The 19,736-nt window shown below is 44.7% G+C and overlaps 1 protein-coding gene across 2 annotated transcripts in view; it reads left to right on the top strand.

The window, feature by feature from the left end:
• CLSTN3 (calsyntenin 3) overlaps nucleotides 1–19,736 on the top strand; it is a 120,289-nt gene that overhangs the window by 21,944 nt on the left and 78,609 nt on the right. The window lies entirely within an intron of this gene.

Here is a 19,736-nt window from a genome sequence, read left to right as displayed (position 1 = left end):
GATATATTCCCTGGATCAACTTTACTTATAAATGTTATATCCAGTTATATTCTGTGTATCTAGGAAAGAATCCAGGACTTTCCTACAGCAATCCACTGAGCTGGCCACAACCAACTCTTGAGGGAGTCTATTCCACATTCTCACAACTCTCACTGTGAAGAAACCCTTTCGTGTTTGGAGATTAAATTTCTTTTCCTCCAGACGTAAAAAGTGTTTTTTTAAAAAAACATTTTCTATATTAATAAATCTACAGCTTTCATTATGATAATGCCTGGTGATCCTGCCATGAAGAACTTTGTTCTGTTAAAGGATGACAAGGATGAAAAGGACTAATGAGAAGGAATCCCCATTGTCATCTGATGTCACCTATTGTGAGGATAATACTGCTACAAGAGCATTAGCCCTGGGGGGCCAAGAAGGACAGAGAATGTTTTGTATTGTGACTATATCTAGACATATTTTCTTAAAAGTTTAATCAGGAGCCTATGTTTTAGTTTTAATTATCTTTGAGAATAAAAAATGTTTGGCTACCTAAGTCTAGATGTTCTACACGTAAATTCCTGAGGCAATGGGTAATATTGATGCAAAAATAGTAACTTTTTTTTCTAGCCCGCGGTGGGTGTGCAAAAAACTTAACAACACGTGAACAAAAAAAAAAAAAGCATGTGAAACACACACAAAAAAACTGCACGAGATGTGCCCCCTCCCCAGAGAAAGGTCCTTCCCTGACCTCCCCGGGGCTTAATGCTCCCGACAGGTGCAAAGACACTCTGGTCCACCTGTAGATAGGTGGAGGAGTGGTACTGCAGCTGGAGAAGAAGTCAAGAGAAACCTGGTTTTCTTTATGGTTTCCTCAGTCCCCCTGGAGCAGCATTGCGGTTGGCTACTCTACATCCAAGTTACCCTGTTACCCATCTTGGGTCAAGCAAAGTCTTTTTAAGTCCCTGCCCTAGGATTTGGTGTGCATTTGCAAAGTGGCTAGTGTAGGAAGAACTAGTGGTAGGGAAAGGTTCCAGAGGAGTAGGGAAAGAGCCTACGCCTAAACTGGGTTGGAACGGCCACTACACCCTTCACCTCCCTTGGCAAGCACTCTCTACAGCTCAGGCGTTAATGTCACAGAAGCAATAGTAACAAGTATAGAGTAAATGCACCACCATCAACACCGTAACTATCGTCACTAACCAACACCACTAGAAGCTACTAAGAGAAGGATTCCATCATCCATAGTTGCCACTGCCAACACCTGGGGCTGTCTGTAGCATACCTAATGCATAATCCTGACTCAGAGGCAGAAAGGCAGTCAAGTCCCGTTCTGCCTTCATTTTATGAATGGCAGCCTTTCAATGCTTGCAGTACATTTTTGGTGCCACCCAACACCAGTGGTGGGTGGACAGGAGAGTACAGTTGCAAGAAAAAGTATGTGAACCCCTTGGGATTACGTGGAGTTTTGCATGAATTGGGCATAAAATGTGCTCTGAACGTCATCTAAGTCACAACAATAGAAGAACACAGTCTGCTGAACATAATACTACACAAACATTAGATGTTGCCATGGTTTAATTGCACATAACATGTAAACATTCACAGTGCAGGGAGGAAAAAGTATGTGAACCTTTGGACTTAATAACTGGTTGACCCTCCTTTGGCAGCAATAACCTCAACCAAACGTTTCCTGTAGTTGCAGATCAGACCTGCACAACGATCTGGAGTCATTTTGGACCACTCCTCTTCACAAAACTGTTTCAGTGTAGCAATATTCTTGGGATGTCTGGTGTGAATCGCTCTCTTAAGGTCATGCCACAGCATTTCAATTGGGTTGAGGTCAGAACTCTGACTGGGCCACTCCAGAAGGCGTATTCTGTGCTGTTGCAGCCATTGTTTTGTTGAATTACTTGTATGCTTTGGGTCATTGTCCTGTTGCATCACCCATCCTCTGCGGAGCTTCAGTTGGCGGACAGATGGTCGTACGTTTTCCTGCAAAATGTCTTGATAAACTCTGGAATTCATTTTCCCATCAATGACAACAATCCATCCAGGCCCTGAGGCAGCAAAGCAGCCTCAAACCATGATGCTCCCTCCGCCATGTCTCACAGTGGGGATGAGGTTTTGATGTTGGTGTGCTGTGCCTTTTTTTCTCCACACATAGTGTTGTGTGTTCTTCCCAGACAACTCAATCTTGGTTTCATCTGTCCTCAGTATATTTTGCCAGTAGTGCTGTGGAACATCCAGCTGCTCTTTTGCAAACTTCAAACGTGCTGCAATATTCTTTTTGGACAGCAATGGCTTCCTCCGTGGTGTCCTCCCATGTACTCCATTCTTGTTTAATGTTTTCCTTATTGTAGATGTGTCAACAAAAATGTTAGCATGTGCCGGAGATTTCTGTAGGTCTTTAGCTGACACTCTGGGATTCTTCTTTACCTCATGCAGCATTCTGCGCTGTGCTCTTGCAGTCATTTTTACAGGAGAGTAGCAACAGTGCTAAACTTTCTCCATTTGTAGACAGTCTGTCTTACCATGGACACATGAACATCAAGGCTTTTGGAGATACTTTTGTAACCCTTTCCAGCTTCATGCAAGTCAACAATTCTTGATTGTAGGTCTTCTGAGAGCTCTTTTCTGCGAGGCATGGTTCACATCAGACAGTGCTTCTTGAAACCAGTAAACCCAAAACAGGTGTGTGTTTTTTAAGGGCAGGACAGCTGTTAGCAACACATCCAATATCATCACACTGATTAGAGTCAAGGTTGGCTCACTCCTGGCTCCAATTAGCTCTGGGAGAAGTCATTAAGCTAGGGCCTCACATACTTTTTCCTCCCTGCACTGTGAATGTTTACATGTTATGTGCAATTAAACCATGGCAACATCTAATGTTTGTGTAGTATTATGTTCAGCAGACTGTGTTCTTCTATTATTGTGACTTAGATGACGTTCAGAGCACATTTTATGCCCAATTCATGCAAAACTCCACAAAATCCCAAGGGGTTCACATACTTTTTCTTGCAACTGTACCTGTAATGCAGAAGGGGCCAGTTCAGGTTACTTGCCCAGTATGTAGATCTAAAAAGATGTGGGGTCATCAGATAAAAATAGAGTGGTTAAGATAGGTTGTGGCCAGTTTTGTTCAGCTATTATGAACAACTGACACCTTCCATCAAGATTTACAATTGGGTCATTCCAAGAGAGAGCAAGAAGACAGTACTCATAGTCAAATGCAGGTAAGCAAATGACAGAAGGCCGCAGTCTTGTATAGAGTTAGAAACTTCTAAATCTCATTGCATCAAATTATGTAAAGCTTGGCCAACCTTAGAAAAGCTTTTTGGCCTTCCAATTCCAAACTCACAGGCATTATATTGGAGTTGCCCCTCATCCCCCACGTTTGCCGCCATTACAGCCTCCACTCTTTTAAGAAAGCTTACCAAAAGATTTTGATGTGTTTAAGTACTGATGGGGCAGCACAGTGGCTTAGTGGTTAGCACATCTGCCGTGCAGTAAATGGGTCATGGGCAGGGGCGGACTGACCATTTGGAAACTCGGCACTGCCCGAGGGCCCGGGGTCAGTATGGGGCCCCATGAGATGCCCCTGGTACCTTTTTCATAGGCTTTTTTGACTTTGGGCAAGGACACAGGGCCCCATGATCCCCTATTGCCCGGGGGCCCCATGAGTTGTCAGTCCGCCCCTGGTCATGGGTTCAATTCCCAACCATGGCGCCTCCTGCATGGAGTTTGCATGTTCTCCCTGTGCTTGCGTGTGTTACCTCCGGGTACGTCTGTTTCCTCCAACATTCCAAAGACATGCTGGTAGGTAATTTGGCTCCTGTCTAAATTGTTCTAGTTTCATCCCTGGCCATGTGGGATCTCAAGCATGGTGGGGGTTGGGGAAAGACCTGGCAACCTACCCTGTAAAATAATTGCTAGGAGAATTCATGGGAAAAGTCACTTCCGAGTGACGGTCCATGCAATCGCCAAGGGTCGGATACAACTGAATGGAGAGATAGAGAAGTACTGATGCTGGAATATTCACATTCACAGTCTGGAGTCAGGCTCGGAGGCCAGTAGCTATAGCAGTAGAGAGGCACCCACCGACCAGCTGGATATGTACTGAAGCAGGTTATCCTAGCAGATGAAATGGGCTCACCTGAGGTGCAAAGTCTAAGTACCAACCAGTGTTCACAAGAGCTCCTGATGGTAAAGGTGGGTTTTGCTGTATGTTAGTACCAGATTTGCCCCACCTGGAGTTGAGTAAGCTGGGGTCTAGTAGCAGATTTAGCATGTAGGGATAAGCAGAAGCATAGTCAGTAAACAAACCAGAGGTTTATAACCAGTGGTAGCAAAGATACGGACAGCAGCAGTAGTGGTATGTGTAAGATATTGGCTAGAGAGAGCACAATAATCAGGCAAACAGGAAGTGCAGAGACCTGGCTTAAATCAGGAAGTTCATAGGAGGAGCAAAGAGTTCAAGGTTCCAGAAAAACAGGGTTCAAGGCAAGATTATTCAAGGAATTGTCCAGGTTGTTGTCCAGCATCCCAGGTGACTCAGCAAGAAGAGGCATACCCAGGCACAGCAGAAGTCACAGGTTTAGACCTAGATCTTGACATTCAAATTAATCCGAAAGGTATTCAGTATTTATGACCCCTCTGTGATCAAGTCCTGGTGGGTGGAAAAAAATGCATCAGAGGGCATGGGCAGAGCAGTGGCTGAGGCCATTCCATACACCGGACTTTACAGGTGGTCAGAGCGGCGTCCTTTCTTAGAATGTAGGTGGGTGCGGTTGGTTTGCTCCTCTGTAGGTGGAGCTTAACTGAGTGGCACCAGAGCCTGGAGAAGAAAGTCCAAGGTAAACATTTACCTATGGTTTCCTGGGTCAATGGAGCAGCATTCCGGTTGGCTATGCTGCGTCCAGGGGACCCTCGGCGGTCAGCAGGGTCTATTAAAGTCCCTGCTCCTGGGTTTTTGCATGTTTCATGTGTGTAGGCTATTGTAGGGAGAGAGAACCCATTGGTTAGAGAAAGCAACCAGCAGTAGGAAAAGGTTTCTGACGATCCTGAATAGGAGCCTCCCTCTTGGGACTTGACCAGCCCAGCCACGCTTCACCCTCTGCAAAAGACACTGTTGGCACCTCTCCTTCTCTACATCTGACTGTGACTTGTTTCCCTAGCGGCGCTCTCCTGCCAGTTTGTTTGTAACTTTGTCTTTCTGTTTAATACAAGTACTGAGTTTTGCTGCGTGTATAAATTACCCGCACCATGCTGCACCTTCCCACATGTAGGGTTAAGGTCAGATCACTGTGTAGGTCATGTGAGTTCCTCCAAACCAAACTCAAACCGTCTTTATGGAGCTGACTTTGTCATGCTATAGCATTAAAAGGCCTTCTCCAAATCATTGGAACAAGTTTGGAAGAGCACGACTGTCTAAAAAGAAATGCCCGTAGCGAATAGGGAAGAATGGAAATAGCGCAGGGCATACATGACTAGGCCCAGAGTGGTGTAGGGAACGGAAAGGGTTAAAGTTAGCTCCAGGGGGTGGGGAATTGATTGGGGAATTATAGGATTGGCAGATGTGGAGTGTAGGAGGGGTCTGTGGCACCTTAGGGTGGGGGGTTCTGTGGAAGGGGCGTCAGTGGAGCTGGACGTGAGCAAGGACCAGAGCTTCCCTCCCGCCCTCCCTGTTTAGTTGGGTCTAGGATCTCGTCCGGGGGCAAGTAAGAAAGAAAAAAAACAAAAAAAAACACAAGTTGGAATGGGGGTTTTTCTGTTGGTTCGCGGGCGGTTGTTGGTTTTTGGAGGCGGTTCTCATCTTGGATTGTAAAACAATGGTGTGGGACCCCATCCATGGTATGGGGGGCCCGGTGGATATTCCCAGTTAACCAAGGTTTAACTGGAAGGTGGTGGTGCTGCACTGCGGACGGTATGGTTGTCTCCAAGCTGGTTGGTTGCGGCTGGAGGCCTACTGTATAGGGGTGTCCGCAGGTGCATTTTGGATCGTTTGTGGGTGCCTTTGAAGACCAACAACAATTCTTTGGTTTCCGTTAAGGAACGGTTGATGTATGTTAAATGTGAAGTTGTTAATAAAAGGCCATGTTGGCCATTTACTCCAAAATGGTGTCATGTTTTTTGTAAAGTTTATTTGGTTAAGGGGGTGGGGAGTGGTATGGATAGGTAATGGTGGAAGTAGGAGCGGACAAGCCTATCTATGGTGCATTAGTCATGTCTCCATATGCTCTAGTATTTACATTGCCCATCAATGGAAATATCTGAGCTCAATAATTTGGAAGGGGGCTCCACAAACTGTTGGTTATAGAAGTATGTGCAATGGTCTGGTGTCCACAACCTTTGGTCATATAATGCATTTAGCATAGACTAGCTCTCTTCTTGCCTGATTTTCTGGATCATGTTGACAGCCCAATGACTGATTTTACTTTCATTTAACTTTACTGTCCTTCTTAAAAGTAGAAGCAATGATAGTGCTGCCGTTGGAGATATTTATTTGAAACGAACTCAACAAAGAATGCATGAATCAGTCTGTACAATGCTCCATGCGATGACCCCGCTGGACTTTTCTTTGTGAACTGCTTGCTGGATTATTTGCTGCTCTTCTATACAAAGTCTTTTATATCAATGCCTAATTTTAGGTTTATGGGTCTTCAAGTACAGCTTTTGTAGTTCTGGCTGGAAGGCACTGGATTAATTAACTTCCGTTTCTGGTGGTTACACAGCTCGCTTTGTGGCGGAAAAACTATTTAAAGTCACCAGCCGTTCGGAATTTTTAATATGCTTCCGAATGAGACTCGAGATGTATTCTTTGAACCTTTTTAGATTAATACATTTGCAGTGTTTCCAAATGATAATTAACATCTCCGTTTTGGGGAAAGAGAAAATGAGACCCGTATGAGAAATGCTGATAAGGATATATGAGGGTTGCCGTTGCTGACCTCTCTTTTTTGGAAATGTCTATTGACTGCCTGTCATGCTGTTCTAATGGCTGCAGGACTTCCTAACTTAAAATGAACCAGCATTTTACCCATGCAGAGCAAAGGAACAGGTCCACTTAAATGCCACACCCTCCTTGTTGCTCCATTCACCCATCAGAGCTAAGGAAATATATGGCTCTTTGGTTTTAGGGGAATTTGTCATTTCTCACCTGGAGGGCTGGGTGCCTAAGCAGCCAATTGAGAATTGTCACGTGGGAGCATGGGAAGAACCCTAAGCCCTGTGTAAGCTCGGATTGGTGAACAGAGCAACAGGATAGCCAGTGGAAGGAGAGTATAAGCATTGGTGGGAGGAAATTAAGCAAACGTACATGAGAAAAGCCAAGGTCTACGTATCTTTTCTTAACTTATCTACTTGCAGCCATTACTGGCCTCTGTAGCTGCAGACTGGGTGGAGCAATTCATCCTCAAAATTCACAAGAGAAGCACTGCTCGCATTCTGCTCTCCCTTTTTCTTGAGCTCCTTCTCTCTCTTTACATTAGGCTGAGTTCACACAGGCAGCAAGGGGGCAGTAAAAAGACAGTTGATCTGCATTTTGCGCACCCCCCACTCCCAATTGCCTACTTACAAATTTATGTGGTGTACGCTCAGGTCATTCAAATTGCTGTGCAATACCGCAAATTTAACTTAGTATGTCGGATTTGGCAGGCATTCCAACATTGGGACTGGTGGGACAGGTGCCAAGTGTGTGGTTTTGGTGTGATATTTCAATGTAAAATCCTCATTGAGATTGAAAAAAAGAAAAAAAATCAGGCATTTTGTGTCTGTGTGGGTTCCCTCCGGGTACTCCGGTTTCCTCCCACATTCCCAAAGACATGCTGGTAGTTTAATTGGCTCATGTCTAAATTGGCCCTAGTATGTTTATAAACCAGAAACAAATTCTCCTGCACTCTAGGACCCAGGTGGGTGGTGGATGGATGAAACCAGAACCGGAAAAATCAACCACCAGTGCATATAGAGTTGTGCAGCTCCAAACAAGGCTGGGGAAGCTCAACCAATACTGCAAGGTGAAAAAAAACGAGAAGTGCACCAACCTTGCGCATTACCTCAGTAACCAAGATTTATTAATTGCAAAATGATACTCACAAACAGCGAATAAAATCAGGCATTTAAGTCCTCAGAGGGACTTGTAAGATAAGGAGCCAGCGCAAGTCCCATCATGGGGGTAGACACTCAGTACAACTGACGCGTTTCAAAGGGCATCCCTGATGAGCTCTAATGAAGAAGGGATGCCCTTCGAAACGCGTCAGCTGTACTGAGTGTCTACCCCCATGATAGGACTCGCGCTGGCTCCTTATCTTACAAGTCCCTCTGAGGACTTACATGCCTGATTTTATTCGCTGTTTGTGAGTATCATTTTGCAATTAATAAATTTTGGTTACTGAGGTAATGCGCAAGGTTGGTGCTCTTCTCGTTTTTGTTTCGCCTTGCAGTCCTAGTATGTTTATGTTTGAATGTTAGTCATTGACCTTAGATTGTAAGCACCTTGAGGTTTAGGGACTGATGTGACTGTACAATATATGGAAAGCACTGAATAAATTGATGGTGCTATATAAATACCTGTAATAAATAAATAAATACATTTAGGAGTATAACCTCCTGAACACCTGCAAAAGGTTCTCAGCGTCCTCTGAAAAGTGATCTTTGGGGTGGTAATGTCCGTTGCCTGTGTAAGATAGGACAGAGTAAAAGGCTGGCAGAGCTGGGGGACAGCAAAACCAAAGATAAAAAAAGTGCTTTTTTTCCTTTTTTTGGAAAAATTAAAGATGACTTACTCCACAGTTCCTGCGGCTACAGAGGTCAACAGCAGAGATCCCAATCCATACAAGAAAGCAGGATGTTAAATAATATAAAATCATCCATGCTGGCAGTATTGGACAATGCTGGCTAAGGTGATCTTTTTAATATACCCCATTGAAAACACTATTCCATGATTTAATAATAATAATCATAATAAAGCCTTTTCATCAGATTGCATTCTAAGTACCGTTATTTTTGAAGTGCCTTCAGACAAAGGAGAGGGTTCTTCCCAAATGGGCCACCAAATCATTGTGTCAAACGTCTCGATTGCTAGGCACAGTTCCTAGAATTTGATGCTTGTCCCCTTGTTTTCAAAATGTTAAAGTGAACCTTTTACCTCAGTGGCAAAGTCAAATATCCCCCCTCCTCCTTCTGGGCCCTAGACAAGGATGATGTCATCTTGCTTCTGACCAGATCTTGGGCATGTTGGGAAGCCCAAACCTTCTGAGATGTTCTTGCACTGTGCCACAGCATCTTCTCATGGGATTCAGCATTCTTAGGAATCTAGTTCGTAGGAGGATGTCACTCTTGAACTGCAGAAGTCAGGGAAAGGTGAGTATATTGTCTGTATGGGTACCCCCTCAGGAGCCATTAATATTAACTGGTTCTTTCTCAAACAGTGCAGAGGCCACCAACCACCCAAGCAACATTCCATTCACTCTTGCTCCAATGAACAGTCTAGGGGTTGTCAGGGAGAAAGGGGAATGGCCAGAACTGAGACCGTATCAATGAGAGCTACCACTGGAATGCATCACCCCAAAAAAGAGCAGCTCAGGACAGTACTCACAATGTCACAGGACATCTGAACACTTCCCAGTTTCCATCAAACGCCAGGAAAACTACGAAGTTCCTAGTTTTCACTGGACACTCTTTGGTTGCAGGATAGCTACTCACTCCTAACTTCCAGTGGACACTTTTCAGTGTGAGGGAGGGGTTAATACAGTGCCAGAGGACAGCTGATCACTTTCCAACCTCCACCAGACACTCTTCAGTGAGCTCTCCAGACGAGATCCTTTGGTAAAGTCCCTTGGCTGGTTCCAAAGATACTTAAGAATAGTTCCCCCAAATCTGCCACAGCTGGGACCTCAATGACCATCAGCAAACTCTAGTAGAATTGCCCTAAAAGGGCAGCAGCAGCTCCTGAGGCTGTGGAACTTCTCCAGCAGGACAAGGACCTGGCTGCTTCAAACCCCAGTCACCTACTGGACACACCTCCCCAGGGATTGGCTGAGGCTCAATAAATATCCAAGCTGCTCATTTGATTCCCTCAGCCCTACAATCTGGAAACTTCTAGAAGGTGGGGGGGGGTCAAACCTGCAACCTGTGAGATCTAGAATAGCCCAACGAAATCGCTGCTCGACTGATTACAGAGGAGCCAAAAAGGACTACCATTTTCTTAAGTAGGAGGGTGCTACATGACTATTTCCCCCCCCCATGGATACTTTTATGCAGTGCTTTAGGGTGGAGAGGGGAGCACCATGAATGAGTGGACCTTGCCATTGAAGTGAATAGTGTGCTATGACACCTACAGTTGTGACCAAAATTATTCAACCCCCACTGAAATTGAGTGTTTTGGCCAGTTTGACATTGCTTTTGATCATTCAGTCATCTTGCTTACATTTACATTAAAGAGGCACTTGTAGGTCAGACAAATATAACATAACAGTTATAATGAAATAACCACAAATGTCTTTTCTGTGCTCACAGCATTATCAGTTTTATTCAACCCCCAAGTGACATTCAATCTTAGTACTTAGTACAGCATCCTTTTACAGTTATAACAGCTTTTAAACGTGAAGCATAGCTTGACACAAGTGTCTTGCAGCGATCTACGGGTATCTTCGCCCATTCTTCATGGGCAAAGGCCTCCAGTTCAGTCACATTCTTAGGCTTGCGCACTGCAACTGCTTTCTTTAAGTCCCACCAGAGGTTCTCAATCGGATTTAAGTCTGGTGACTGCGATGGCCACTCCAAAATGTTCCAGCCTTTCCTCTGCAACCATGCTCTAGTGGACTTGGAGGTATGCTTGGGATCATTGTCCTGTTGAAAGGTCCAACGTCTCCCAAGCCTCAGGTGTGTGACGGACTGCATCACGTTTCCATCCAATATCTCCTGGTACTGAAGAGAATTCATGGTACCTTGCACACGCTGAAGCTTCCCTGTACCTGCAGAAGCAAAACAGCCCCAAAGCATGATTGACCCTCCACCATGCTTCACAGTAGGCAAGGTGTTCTTTTCATCATAGGCCTTGTTCTTCCTCCTCCAAACATAGCGTTGATCCATGGGCCCAAACAGTTCTAATTTTGTTTCATCAGTCCACAGAACACTATCCCACAACTTTTGTGGTTTGTCCACATGGCTTTTGGCATACTGCAGTCGACTCTTCTTATTCTTTGGAGACAGCAAGGGGGTACGCCTGGGAGTTCTGGCACGGAGGCCTTCATTACGCAGTGTGCGTCTTATTGTCTGGGCTGAAACTTCTGTACCCACATCTGACAAATCTTTTCTCAGTTCCTCAGCAGTCACACGGGGACTTCTCTCCACTCTACGCTTCAGGTAGCGCACAGCAGTCGAAGTCAGCATCTTCTTTCTGCCACGACCAGGTAGCGTTTCAACAGTGCCCTTTGCCTTGAATTTGCGAATGATGCTTCCTAAGGTGTCTCTTGGTATGTTTAACATCTTTGCAATCTTCTTATAGCCATTGCCCTTCCTGTGAAGAGAAATCACCTCTTCTCTTGTCTTCCTGGACCATTCTCTTGCCTTCACCATGTTTGTAACCACACCAGTAAATGTCTAGAAGGAGCTGAGTATCACAGTCATTTTAAAGCTGCCTAATTGGTGCTTATTATGCTTGATTGCTGCTCGGTGACATCCACAGGTGTTTTCAATACCTGATGGAAAGCACCTGTATGAACCTCTGTTCTTCAGAGTGGTAGTCTTTAAGGGGTTGAATAATTGTGGCAATGAAGAAACCACATAAGAACCATTTACTACTGTATTACATAAACAATTGATGTCATTTTAGTTGCATTTGGGTAGTTACAACGTCCTTGTAGGATTTGATTCTGAATACAATTCCAAATGTACACTATAGTCCCTAAACCCCTTTACAGCATTGGGGGTTGAATAATTTTGGTCACAACTGTAAATATAGTAACCTCTCATTTATTCGTGGTATAAACGGAAAGTACTGTGTATAATTTCTTGTTGCATATCTTGAATTATTATTGCAGCATTTAGCTACACATTTTTACAAGATTGTTCTTCAATAGCTGTCGGTAGCTGGTCACTTTCAACTGGACTTGCTCTGTAACGTTGAAGACATTTCGTAGCTTCTCTAAGCCACTTTACTTCTAATAAGTGCCAGGAAAATACCAGTTTATATCCACACAGGTAGCACTGACACCTTCATTCAATCACCTTGAAATTTGTCAAAGCAGAAGTTGATTGTCCAAGAACAGGGTAGGAGGTGTGAAAGTTGTGGAACCCCCCTGTTCTAGTTCCATCCTTGGTGTCAGGATGGCTTCACAGATTTTAATCCTTTGATTTACATGGCTGATGGTGTAAATTGTTGTAAGTGTTAACGTCAGATGTTAAAACGTGATTATACAGTATGTGGAAGACAGATGGTGTTGAAAGCCCCCACCTCTGTTCAATGATGATCCTTCCAGTTTGACGTAGATGGACTCTTTTACATCTTTTGTGAACCAGTTGTCCTCTCTGTCCAAAATGGGCCCTCACTTTCCTCAAAAGAATGTTAATTTTATTTAAAGTGTAGTAAACTGCTGAGTCCTGACCTGGAAAATTTGTCCTCCTATGTTGGACCATTGATGTTGGTTGAGAAGTTGTTCTGTCTGCCCAACGTACAGGTCTTTACATTCCTCATTAAGCTGCACTGCATATACCAAGTTACTTCCCTTGTGCTTGGGTGCTGGGTCTTTTGGATTTTCTTGGACATTTTAACATCTCTATCTAGATGATTTGACAACAATTCACACCTTCAGCCTTGTAAATGGAAGGAATTACACCTATGAAGCCTTGCTGACACCAAGGATGGGGTTATGTAACAGAGCAGGATAGTTCCACACAGGGGTGGACTGACAACTTATGGGGCGCCCGGGCAATAGGGGATCATGGGGCCCCTGTGTCCTTGCCCAAACTCAAAAAAGCCTATGAAAAAGGTAACAGGGACATCTCATGGGGCCCCCTACTGACCCCGGGCCCTCGGGCAGTGCCGAGTTTCCAAATGGTCAGTCCGCCCCTGGTTCCACAATTTTCACACCTCCCATCCTGTTCTTGGACAGTAACATCTGCCTTTCCATGGTGATTGGATTAAGGCGTCCGTAGTATCTGTGTGGACATACATGTTGCGGTTCATATTAGCAAATTATGGCATAAACCTGCAGGGGCCATTTAAAAAGATAGCGGTAGAATTTACTACTACCGTCAAGCAGAAATTTGTCCATAACAGTTTGATAACAATTGAAGTGGTTGTAAAGGAAAAAAACAAACAAACATGTCTATACTTATCTGCTCTGTGCAATAGACCTCTTCTCGGGTCCCCCGCCGGCACTCCTCCTCTCTTCCTGGTGCTCCAATCGGAAGCCGATTCCCAAGGGGGCACTCCTGTGGGCTGGCTTCTGCTGTGTTTATTGGCAAAGACAGTGGAACTCGGCTCCGCCCCTTACTCCCTCATCACTGGAGTTGATTGACAGGAGCAGGAGCCAATGTCTCTCACTATTACCGATCTGCCCAGTGAGGAGGGACGCAGCCAGGAGAGCCACAGCTCTCATGAACAGAGCTGGATCGCGATGGGTCTCAGGTAAGTATAAGGTGGGGCGGGGGTGGGGGCAGGGAGGGAATTCTGTTAAAGTTTTTTTACCTTATTGAGGCTTTAGAACCACTTTAAGGTTCTTTAAAAAAAGAGCATACGTTCCACATTAATAGTCATGCTACCAAAATTAGTGTGTGCTGTAAATTGTCTCCAGCACTGCTTCTGTGTGCCGTTTTGTCAAAGCCCAGAGCAGTCACTTTGTTATTGGAAACCCTATAACCAGGGGCGGACTGACCATTTGGAAACTCGGGCACCGCCCGAGGGCCCGGGGTCAGTAGGGGGCCCCATGATATGCCCCTGGTACCATTTTCATAGGTTTTTTTGAGTTTGGGCAAGGACACAGGGGCCCCATGATCCCCTATTGTCCGGGGGCCCCATGAGTTCTCAGTCCACCCCTGCCTATAACTATATGTCACTTTCTTCAATAAAAATATGTACATTTCCAGTCTTAGATTGTATGTTTCGACTCAGTTAGGGAGGAAGTCTGACAGAAGCTTTACAGTGCTGTAAATTGTCTCCAGCACTGCTTCTGTCTGCCATTTTGTCAAAGCCCAGAGCAGTCACTTCCTTATTGGAAACCCTATAACTATATGTTACTTTCTTCAATAATAATATGCACATTTCCAGCCTTAGATTGTATGTTTCGGCTCAGTTAGGGAAGAAGTCTGACAGAAGCATTACAGTGCTGTAAATTGTCTCCAGCACTGCTTCTGTCTGCCATTTTGTCAAAGCCCAGAGCAGTCACTTCCTTATTGGAAACCCTATAACTATATGTTACTTTCTTCAATACAAATATGCATGTTTCCAGCCTTAGATTGTATGTTTCGGCTCAGTTAGAGAGGAAGTCTGACAGAAGCTTTACAGTGCTGTACGGCACATTTCCAGCCTTAGATTGTATGTTTCGGCTCAGTTAGGGAGGAAGTCTGACAGAAGCGTTACAGTGCTGTAAATTGTCTCCAGCACTGCTTCTGTCTGCCATTTTGTCAAAGCCCAGAGCAGTCACTTCCTTATTGGAAACCCTATAACTATATGTTACTTTCTTCAATACAAATATGCATGTTTCCAGCCTTAGATTGTATGTTTCGGCTCAGTTAGAGAGGAAGTCTGACAGAAGCTTTACAGTGCCGTACAGCACTGTAAAGCTTCTGTCAGACTTCCTCTCTAACTGAGCCGAAACATACAATCTAAGGGTAGAAATGTGCATATTTTTATTGAAGAAAGTTCACAGGCTGCCATGAGGGAGAAAGAAAAAGTCAGTGAAATAAGACATTATCCTTGTAAATTAAAGTGACACTAAAGCTTTATTTTTGTTTTTTTCTTTTAAATAACAAACATGTTATATTTACCTGCTCTGTGCAGTGGTTTTGCACAGAGCAGCCCTGATCCCTGCCAGCGCTCCTGACTCCTCCCACTCGAGCAGTGTCCCCAGAGAAAGCCCCTGCATGCTCATCCCCGAGGCAATACTCTATGCATGCAAAAGACACATAGAGCCTTGGTCCCCAACCCCCCCCCCGCCCCCCCCCCGCACGCTCCTCATTGGCTCACTAGCTGGAGGAAGAGTCCCCAGACAGCAGAGGCTGTTGAGAATGTTGCTGGATCGGAGGGGGCTCAGGTAAGAATTGGGGGGGCTGCGGGGTGCAGAGCATGCATAAAGGTAAAAAACTTTGAGCCTTTAAAACCACTTTAAACTCTTTTGTGTCTCCCTGGCAGCAGGGTTTGTCCTGTCACCCCTCCTGCATTTATTTTCTCCCTCCCTAATCTATGTTTCCTCCACACAGTCTGTGTCATTCCTGTTGCTTTCTTCCCCTTCAACAAAAGCACATCCTAAAGCTGTCAGCTGATCGACCTGTGATGGCTCTGATTTTAGGCAAATTGCCAAGAATAGAAAGCAACTGAGCATGTGCAAAGCAAGGTGAGACAGTATAGTATTGGATTTTATACAGCACAGACACTTATTTTTTATGTTTTCCATACCATTGCTATACCTGCAGAAGGGGTCAGCCTGAGGTGATCTAGCAGGACTTCTGGACTAAATTTCCACTTTAAGCCCGGGTTCACATTTATATCACATGTGATTCACATGGGAACTGCACTGCGTTCTTGTGCAAATCACATGCGATTTGTGTGCGGTGCGATTGTAGCCGTACATTATGTACAGTGGGGATCGAAAGTTTGGGCACCCCAGCTAAAAATTTGTATTAATGTGCATAAAGAAGCCAAGGAAAGATGGAAAAATCTCCAAAAGGCATCAAATTACAGATTAGACATTCTTATAATATATGTCAACAAAAGTTAGATTTTATTTCCATCATTTACACTTTCAAAATAACCGAAAACAAAAAAATGGCGTCTGCAAAAGTTTGGGCACCCTGCAGAATTTATAGCATGCACTGCCCCCTTTGGCAAGTATCACAGCTTGTAAACGCTTTTTGTAGCCAGCCAAGAGTCTTTCAATTCTTGTTTGAGGTATCTTTGCCCATTCTTCCTTACAAAAGTCTTCCAGTTCTTTGAGATTTCTGGGCTGTCTGTCACGCACTGCTCTTTTAAGGTCTATCCATAGATTTTCAATTATGTTGAGGTCAGGAGATTGTGAAGGCCATGGCAAAACCTTCAGTTTACTCCTCTTGATGTAATCCCCCGTGGATTTCGAGGTGTGTTTAGGATCATTATCCATTTGTAGAAGCCATCCTCTCTTTAACTTCAGCTTTTTCACAGATGGCATCAAGTTACCATCCAAAATTTGCTGAAATTTTATTGAATCCATTTTTCCTTCTACTCGTGAGATGTTCCCTGTGCCACTGGCTGCAACACAACCCCAAAGCATGATTGATCCAACCCCATGCTTAACAGTTGGACAGAGGTTCTTTTCATTCAATTCTGTGCCCCTTCTTCTCCAAACGTTCCTTTGCTCATTCCGGCCAAAAAGTTAAATTTTAACCTCATCGGTCCACAGAACTTGTTTCCAAAATGCATCAGGCTTGTCTATATGTTCATTTGCAAAGTTCAAACGATCATTTTTGTGGTGAGGACGTAGAAGAGGTTTTCTTCTGATGACTCTTCCATGAAGACCATATTTGTACAAGTATCTCTTTATAGTGGAATAGTGTACCACAACTCCAGTGTCTGCCAGATCTTTCTGGAGGGATCGTGCAGTCAAACGTGGGTTTTGAATTGTTTTTCTCACAATCCTGCGAGCTGTTCTGTCTGATATTTTTCTTGGTCTTCCAGATCTTGCTTTAACTTCCACTGTTCCTGATGACTGCCATTTCTTAATGACATTCCGAACAGAGGATATTGACATCTGAAAACGCTTTGGTATCTTCTTATAGCCTTCTCCAGCTTTGTGAGCGTCAACTATTTTCAATTTCAGTTTTCTAGACAACTGCTTAGAAGAACCCATGGTGCTGATTGTTGGGGCGAGGTCAGATGAGTCTGGGCATTTAAAACCTTTGAGATTGACATCACCTGGTCTTCCCAGACGATGATTGAGAACAATCCATGACACTGGCAGGTCTCAGCTTTGCAAAGGGGGCAGTGCATGCTATAAATTCTGCAGGGTGCCCAAACTTTTGCAGACGCCATTTTTTTGTTTTCTGTTATTTTGAAAGTGTAAATGATGGAAATAAAATCTAACTTTTGTTGACATATTATAAGAATGTCTAATCTGTAATTTGATGCCTTTTGGAGATTTTTCCATCTTTCCTTGGCTTCTTTATGCACATTAATACAAATTTTTAGCTGGGGTGTCCAAACTTTCGATCCCCACTGTATGGCTCTAATTGCACTGCACCTGCACCAAAAAGGCGCAGGACCCTTTTTTGGGTCCGTACCAGAATCGTATCGCATGGGTATTCACACCTATGCGATCCGATTCTGCACATCGCACCGCATTTTGCAGACCTCTTTCGGGGTGTTGTTAAGTTAACATACACACCCGCAACAGTTTGCATGAATGGGGTGCGATTCTGATGCGGTGCGAAATTTGCACAGAAAACGCTGTGAATTCCGCACCGCATCAGTGTGAACCCGGGCTAAGAATAAGAATCCTTCGTTGTATGGGGCCCATTCACATCTGAGTGTTTCGTCACTTGCTTCGTGCAGGGCTACAAAGTGGAAGAAGCCCATTACTCTCAATATTCCCTTACCTGAACACTGTGATGCCTCAAGGTTTAAAAAGACGGGCTACTACCGGGGAAGAATTGTGTGTTTTTAGCCACATGGACTTTAACCTCCTTAGCGGTTTTCCCGAGTGTAGCTCGGGGTAGAATTTCTATACCAAGAACGGTAACCCCGAGCTACACTCGGGCTTACCATGCAGCGTTCTCTGGGGGTCCCTGCAGCACTTACCTTGTCCTTCGCTCCCACGATGTGTCCCCTGCAGCGTCCCCGTCCATCTCCTCTGGCGGATGCCGGCATCTGACTTCCGTGTTCCGGTCCCCGTGACGTCGGAACGTTCGGGCGGCGGAACCGGCGGGAAATTTGAAATTTTTAAAAAATGACATTTTTGCTGTCATTGCTTTTTCACTGCATTTCACATACATTTTGTCCCCACTGCTTTGTCCTGTGCCCTGCCTGCATTTTGACTGTTCTTTCTGCCTGGAAACTTAGAAAAGTCCATGGCGGCCAAAAAGCATCCCTTTACATCAAAAGCGGTTTTAGAACAGCGATAGTAAATCAGAACCACTTGCAGAATTGAGTGATAATGATTCGTGGGGGAAATTTGTCATCAGACACTGAAAACGATTTTGCGACTTTGCTCAGCGATGTGCGAATTTGCCTCTGTATTTCAAATTTCAGTGTTTTTGGTTTGATTATATTATTGAATTAAATTGATTATTATTATATTATTATTTTTTATGATTATTAATTAAATTATAATTTATGATTTTGTGTTTCAAGTTTTATCATATCCGGAATGTTTAATAGACTCTTGTTCGGACAGATTTCAGTGAGTTATTCCTAAAAATTACAGCCTACAATTAAAAACTACATATTTCCATGCAAAAAAATGGTACCGCTTTCAGCACAAAATTCCTGACATGATCATATCGCCAGGGAGGTTAATAGGAGCGCCTGAAAAATGCTTGAAAACCACATGTTTGTGAGAATTTTTCAATCACTCTCTTTTAAAAGTCTATGTAGCAAAAATGGCGAATTCTGCTTCTGCATTGGAAGTTGTGAGCAAAAATCGCCCGCCTACGCTCACACCTCGTGTGAATGGGGCCTTAGGCAGCTGGTCTCCAATGACAGCTCCATCCATTATTTCCATCCTACAAGGTTCCCCGTGTAATCTATTTTCACATGTTGTGGCTTTACAAGGTTAATCTCTACTAATAGCATGTATTATAATTTAAAATGCTTCATGTGGACCATTAATGACAAATTCCTGACATGTCATTATATACAGCAGCAATATATGTTTAAGAAAAAAAATCTCCACCTCCTTCCATTTGAGAGCAGCCCGTGGACTGCAATCCATTTATTTTGCCCTAGGCTTAGATCATGGCTTGTTTTTAATCAGAGAATAGGTGCAAGAACTCTCCCCTTCTGAGTCGCCCTTTGTCTCCACCCCCTACCCACTTTTGAGCACTGTCCCTTGGTTCCACCCCCTACCCACCTCCGAGCACTGTCTCATGGTTCCACCCCCATCCCACCTCTGAGCACCGTCCCTTGGTTCCACCCCCTACCCACGTCCGAGCACTGTCCCTTGGTTCCACCCCTTACCCACCTCTGAGCACTGTCCCTTGGTTCCACCCCCTACCCACCTCCAAGCACTGTCCCTTGGTTCCACCCCCTACCCACCTCTGAGTACTGTCCCTTGGTTCCACCCCCTACCCACCTCTGAGTACTGTCCCTTGGTTCCACTCCCTACCCACCTCCGAGCACTGTCTCATGGTTCCACCCCCTACCCACCTCTGAGCACCGTCCCTTGGTTCCACCCCCTACCCACCTCCGAGCACTGTCCCTTGGTTCCACCCCCTACCCACCTCTGAGCACTGTCCCTTGGTTCCACCCCCTACCCACCTCTGAGCACTGTCCCTTGGTTCCACCCCCTACCCACCTCTGAGCACTGTCCCTTGGTTCCACCCCCTTCCCACTTCCGAGCACTGTCCCT

This window comes from Staurois parvus, unplaced genomic scaffold, assembly GCF_062004578.1.
Source record: "Staurois parvus isolate SC_StPar_1 unplaced genomic scaffold, SC_StPar_1.0 ptg001590l, whole genome shotgun sequence".
NCBI classification, from domain to species: domain Eukaryota; kingdom Metazoa; phylum Chordata; class Amphibia; order Anura; family Ranidae; genus Staurois; species Staurois parvus.
This window is presented reverse-complemented; position numbering and strand designations above follow the sequence as displayed.